Source organism: Triticum dicoccoides, chromosome 6B, assembly GCF_002162155.2.
Source record: "Triticum dicoccoides isolate Atlit2015 ecotype Zavitan chromosome 6B, WEW_v2.0, whole genome shotgun sequence".
NCBI classification, from domain to species: Eukaryota; Viridiplantae; Streptophyta; class Magnoliopsida; order Poales; family Poaceae; genus Triticum; species Triticum dicoccoides.
The window spans coordinates 64,092,523-64,099,529 of NC_041391.1; positions in this window are offsets into that span (position 1 = coordinate 64,092,523).

Here is a 7,007-nt window from a genome sequence, read left to right on the forward strand (position 1 = left end):
TCCTACAAAGGTGCTCCACCACGTACCCGGTACCCGCGAATGCAGCAATCGTGCACCTAGGGTTTTAGGGTTTATTTGTTAACGTCGCCTTTACGTAACACTCATGTGTGCGAGACAGCGAGAGGCTGACTGCGTGCATGTGCCTCTTCTCTTTGTATATGTACTCCATCGTTTCTCTGGTGTCCAAAAAATTATAATAACTACTAGCAATGTGCCAATGCGTTGCCACACGATCAAAGTAGATTAATACATATTCACCGATTTGATAGAAAAAAAGTCTAGTTTTGAAATACGTATATCACTAAAAATATGTTATGTTTCACTCAAAATATATTCCTTTGGCGGTTTTGATGAGATAAGGGAGGAATGCTGTTGGTTTCAAGATTCGAGAAGTGGTATATGTCTAATTTCTACTCTTACCAGTAAGATGCCCGTGCGTTGCACGGAACATCAAGATCTTGTGGGAGAAAAGGATGAACGAGGGAAGGCCTTATCTGCAAATGTGGTGAAGAGTGTGGGTATATTGCCATATTTTCCTTCCTATCCGTCAGATATAAATCGGACGACCTACATTGCAGGATGGCAGGCCCACCATCATCACCAACTCTATTTTTATCCCTACTCTTATAAAAAGCATTGTCGGTGATGATCGTGTGCCTGCCATCCTGCAATATAGGCCATCCGATCTATATCTGACGGATAGGAAGGAAACTATGGCAATTTTGCAAAAAGATACCCACATCCCTCTCCACATTTGCAAATAAGGTCTTCCCTCGTTCATCCTTTTCCCCCACAAGATAAACTACTCATACAAATGCATCTTGATGTTCCGTGCAACGCATGGGCATCTTGCTTGTTGTTGCAAAAAGCCCATGTCTGTGAGAGAGAGGGAGAGTGGAGGAGGACGGAGTGCATGTGTGACAAAGACACAAGTAGTGTGATCAGCTTAAAATGAGGCGATAGTGTGTGTGTGCACGATCGAGAGGGCGTGTCTCAAGAAGGGAAGAAAAAGCTACATAGATACAAGGAGCGGGAGAGAGACATGTATGCGATGGTGGAAGCATGAGTGTGCGGGTGTATAAACCTATGTAGAGGCTAGCTAGTCGATAAATGTTTGTGAGAGAAATACGAGTCGGGATGCGAAAGCAAGAGTTTTGTGTGTGATAGAGAGAGACGGTAGTCGGGAAAGGGAGTGGAAGCAGGAGTTGTGTGTGTGTGTCTGTGAGAGAGAGAGAGAGAGGAGACGGTAGTCGGGGTTGTCTGATCGGTGTCAGTCTGGGATGGAGACGAAAAGGAGACCGCAACAAATGTTGTGTCTACAGGAGAGAGAGAGAGAGAGAGAGAGAGAGAGAGAGAGTAATTTTAGTGGTATGAGTCATATGTAGAGACATGTAGGGTGTGTGAGAGAATCCCATAGAGAGAAAGACAAAGTGAAAGACGAGTGGAGACTGTGTGTGTGGTGGTGAAAAAGAAAGCTTAGGTACCGAGTGTTACCAGAGAACAGTAGAGACATGAGAGATAATGAAAACTGTGTAATGTATAATGATAGGGAGAGTGTGACACTTCTCAAGGGAGACGTCGAGAGACCATGTTTGTGAGGATAGGAGAAACATGAAGAGAGCGTGCAGGTGAGCTGGAGAAAAGAGAGTGATAGCTACCTGAAGGAGCATGCATGCGAGAGAGATGGGCGTGAAAGGAGTGAACAAAAAAGGGATTCAAATATTTGAATTCGAGATGATGATACATGTAATCCATACTCAAACCAAAATTGATCTATCAAACATGCATACTCATATGAATTCACGCACATCTATGTTATTTAATATGTAGATATTACTGATCGATATATTTTAGTAGAACATAATTTGGTTAAAAAAATTCGAATTCAACCTTAAGATTTCGAGATCGTTGTATTTGTAAATCATATTATACATATAAAGGACCAGAATTCTTTGTTATGCTTTTGAAAGTATATATAAAAAAATGATGTATATAGAATGTAATTCCAATTGAAAATGGAAAAAAATAGTAGAACACAAACGGGATTCGAATTGAGTTGGCACGGTAAACGTGCACTGTGTAAAATTTGAACGAAGCGGGGAAAGTCGCAGTAACCGCCCGAACCAAAATCTGCGACATGGAAATCACTACTGCCTATCCCTGCCACGCTAAAGCCTATCTGCTGGATTTCTCTAGGTTTCGATAGGGGTAGGTTTGTAATTTCACCCGAACGTGACGTAACCGCCTCTCACCCGGATTCATACATGGTGGGCGCCAAAACACAGTGTGCCCTCGGCCGAAATTGACTCCCTCCCCGATTCATATTCATACACGGTGTGCGCCAAAAACAAACTCTCGTCGGCAAATATTTGGTGTATGCGAGATTACCGTCCTATCCCCAACCGACTAATGTTGTTGTGATGTAGTAGAAATTTGAAACGGGGGCTAAGTTTGTAAATTTCCTTGCATTTGAGACAAGCGCGCCCTGAATACATGGTTCCCCCCTTCCTCTCTACCTCCCTTTTCCCCATTCGTACTCCGTGGGCGCCAAAACACCATCTCCACCCCACCCTCCTCCGTCCGCCGCTGTCCGCCACCCCATCCACCGCTGTCCTCCTCCACCATGCCGGAGCTGATACCCCGATGCCGCAATCCATTACAAGAGATCGACCTCTCTCATCCACGCCTTCGGACCGAGATCCTTGCATCCTGTCCTCTTGCTTCATCCCCGCCGTCGTCCACCTTGTCGGCGCTGCTCCTACGACCGTCTCGTCCACCACGCCCCGCCACCACCGTCTACCCTCCCAGATCTGCTTCCACGCCGCCGACAGCCATCGCTACCGCAGCACCGTCAAATTCTCAGCAGATGCGTACATGGCGCCGCACCAGAGGTGGTACTCTTTCGTATCTTCTCAACTTATTTATCGCAACAAGAAAATAGATCGCCACTGCTTTACTCTGATTTCTTATCTTGGTTGCGAAGTTGCCTTTGTCCGGTTTGCACCTTCAGATCCGCCATGGCATGCTCAACACTATACTCCCAATGCTTATGGTTTTCCCCTTTTATATTCCACACTAGTTAAATCACAGTAGACTAAATTTCAAAATTGGGTTAGTCGATTTTTCAGAGCTCTCCGGAGTTTGCCGGTGCGATCCAAGGGGCTCGGGTGGCTGTGGGGCCTCGCTGAATGAAGAAAACTCGACGCGGGTGGGGGTGGGGGTGGCGGAGGAACACAGGCAGTGGGGGCCGGTGGTCCGGCCGGCGGCCCATGCGGTGTTCTGTATGGGAAGAATCAGAGACGAGAAAGAAGAAGGGTTAGGAGACGTAGGATCTTTATCCAACCGCCTGAAATGGTCGAGAGACAGCTGGGAGTTGCATTCTTAATGCGCTCTGGTTCATCATGTGTGGGCACTGCGCAACCAACATTTTATTATCCAAAATCTGCTTTCTCTTCTTTACCATGTTCCTCTTCCATTCTTCTTTAATATGTACTCTCTCTGTTCCTAAATACAAGTCTTTGTATAGATTCCACCATGGACTACATATGGAGCAAAATGAGTGAATCTACACTCTAAAATGTATCTGGATACATCTGTATGTGATCCATAGTGGAAATCTCTACCAAGACTTATATTTTGGAATGGAAGGAGTATGCTAGTAGTACAGTATGTTCCTTGTACTGAAGATGAGCAAGGACATTTGCAGTGTAGAGGTCTATACGGTCGGTTGTGATGGACACTTTGAGCCTCTTTGATTCGTAGGATCTTGTAAACATAGGAATAGGATTTGTAGTGGCCTGCCCACTTGAATCCTATAAGAATAACAAGGAAATGCGCGGAGCTGTGTCGCCTTTGAGAGCTATACTGATATTAACAGTACCGCACCTTCACTTGAAGAGAGCTGGTATCCGAAGCCTTTCTAGCCATACCGGCAATACTAGCACATATATTCCAGCAAGTTCCACTTTGCTGATTTTACTCTGATGCTTAAGGTTTTCCCGTTATATCTACACTATGATCTGTGTAGCTGCTTTGTGTCGCCTAGCAGCAGTCCACTCTTGAAGCTAAACACTGCAATGACTCACAAAATTGGCACCAAGGCATTGAGTGCCATTCTGTATGCAATGAAACTCATACGCTCTCCACCTGTTGACTCTTGTTCAAAATATGATCCTAATGACTATTCTAACCTCGAGGAGTTAAAGGCAGATGGCTTGTCCTGTTCACCCATCAAGGTGCCTATTCTAATTTGGCAATGTTTTATTGATTGTGGGTATCTTTCATATGTTGTCTTGCATTTCTTCGACTTTGTTGCACCGCCATCTGCTTAGTTTACTCATCATATATGTCGAGATGCCATGCCCATCCATTATTAATACATATTCCATCTGTCATCATACCATGTTTTTCCACTCAAATGTTGTTCGTGTGCATCAGACATCAAAAAGGAAGAGGGTGATTGCCGAACCTGAAGGAGCACCAGCAAAGTCCTTGAAAAACGTGGTGGTGCCGGAGAAATCAAACAGCACCCCACTTATATTGGTTGTACAACCAGTGACACAAAACGAAGGACCGACTCCAGCAGACTGTACCCATACTTCACTGGCCACACCACTAGCCCCACCACACAGGACCTGCACTCCAGCAAAAGGTATACCGATTTCATTTACCATAGCACCAGCTGTACCATAGAAAAATCCCACTCCAGCAAAAAGTACAGCAAGTCCACCAGGCGAAGACCTATCCCAACTGCAGAGACGGCCAATTCCTGCAGATTGGAACCCCATTCCATTTATTCCCAGTTTAAAAGACAATGATTTCAATGTTGTTAGTGACTACGTGCATATATTCCCATCATGGGAAGATTATTGTGAAGACAAACACCATTTTCACATCTTCCTGTCCAACTTACGTGTAAGTGCTATTATTCATGGTTATTATTTTCCTGTTTTCTGCTGATTGAACACATCAATGATTTACATTACATTGTTGTAACTAGGCGAGGGTCAATCTGGATAGTCATGACGAGCAAAGCTTGCTTGTGCTTTTCAAGGAAGCATTGCAGCAGTACCGGTGTTACCTGAGGAAATCACACTTTGGTGGCAAATCTATAAACGAATTTCCGGTGAAATCTCTTGTGCTGAATTTAGAAGACATTGAACGGAAAAACCTTGTTATGCACTGGTCTCGTTCCCAGGATGAGGTACTGTCTATGAAATCACATGACAATTTGAACTTCTACTTTTCCGCATGTGCCTTACGGATCTTGTTTGTAGGAAATCTGCTCGAAGAAGAATTTCGGTTTGAAAAGAATGACAGGATATCGCAAATATGCTGCCCGCTGCTTTGCTCTTGTTAGTACCTGTTGTCCTGTATCACTGTACTTGCATACATACCTGGTTCATTATGTGACAGCAGTATGCATGATAGCTTGCTTATCAATTATTCGCTCCAAATTATCTGATCTGTATGAATGCTTACATTAGTGTAGGATATATCCAATGCCAATGTTTTTTTAGCTCTGCATTGTTCTTGTAAGTACATGCTGTCCTTTATTAGTGTACTTATAATGACAAGTAGTTGTTCATGTATCATCACTCTGCAGCTTATTTTCCTTTGCCCTCCATTTTCTACACATCAGGTCTATATTTACTCTTACCATTAGGTTGGTACTGAAGAAGTTTAGTTGTGCATTGCTCTTGTCTATACCTTTTGCCTGTATCGCTGCACTTACATTTATAGCTACTTGGTTATGTAGCATCACTCTTCATCTTATCTTAAATATTCTCCATTTTTTCATATATTATCACATCTATATTTACTCTTAACAAAATGTAGAATAAAGGCAATGCTTATGAATAAGATTCTGTGGTAAACTTCTTGAATCCCCTCCCCCCAATTAGCATGGACAAGGCCTTTATAGAGCTTGTCTTCACCAATAATGTAAGTTTGTCCATCTCAATCCTTCAAACTTTGTTGTATATATTTGGTTAGGCATGACTACAACAGCTGTTTATTTTTGGTGGTTGCATCAAATTGCATGTTTAAAGTTTATTATGTAGTTCATAAACAAAAGTTTGTCCTTTCTCAATTTAAGTTTTCAGTTGTACAACCAAGTTCCTTATTCATACCATGTAAATTAAACTATACAAAGCAAGTGATCTTCTTTTGCACTGCATGTATGCTTCTGTTCTTCATCTGTAATCCAGTGGTGTGGTGAACCTACCCACTACAGCACAATGTCATATTCTGCAATGTATTAACTATGAACAATGTCATATCATTCTACTACTCCCTCCGTCCAAAAATACTTTTCATTGAAATGGATGTATCTAGATGTATTTTAGTTCTAGACACATCCATTTTGATGACAAGTAATTCCGGATGGAGGGAGTATTATTTAAACCGTCTCTTTATTTGCCAATCTGAAATGGGATAAATTGACAGCACACTAACCATTGATACTTATGAGTTCTTGATCTGTAATCCAGTGGTGTCGTGAAGCTGCCAACTCCTTCACAATGTGATTTCCTGACAGTCTTGACCTGAACAATACCATATTGTGTTAATGCAATTTTAAACTGTGTCACTTTATTCGTCAGTAAGAAATGTGATGAATTGTCAGCACTGATACTTTTATGTGCAAAACCTGTCATCTGTCTGCTTGTTTATCTTTCAGAGTGAGGAAGATTTAAGTGTTGAACAAGCGCAGTCTCATCATCTTGCTCAGTGTGCTGCAGCTCCCCAGCAGGGCTAACCTTTATTGAACTCTATTGAAGTGATGTCGGTTTTGTATATTATTTTGTCGGCGTGTTTATTTGCACTGGTTGCGATCTTTGATGCCCAGTGTATGTAATCTGCTGTCTGATTGTGCTTTATTATCATAGTGGCGAACTTTGATGCCCAGTGGATGTAATATGCTGTAATTTCTTTATTGTGTAGTCTAGGTTTTTTCTTATTCACGATGATGCAGTTATTTTACTGTATATATATCCTGTCTTGGCAGT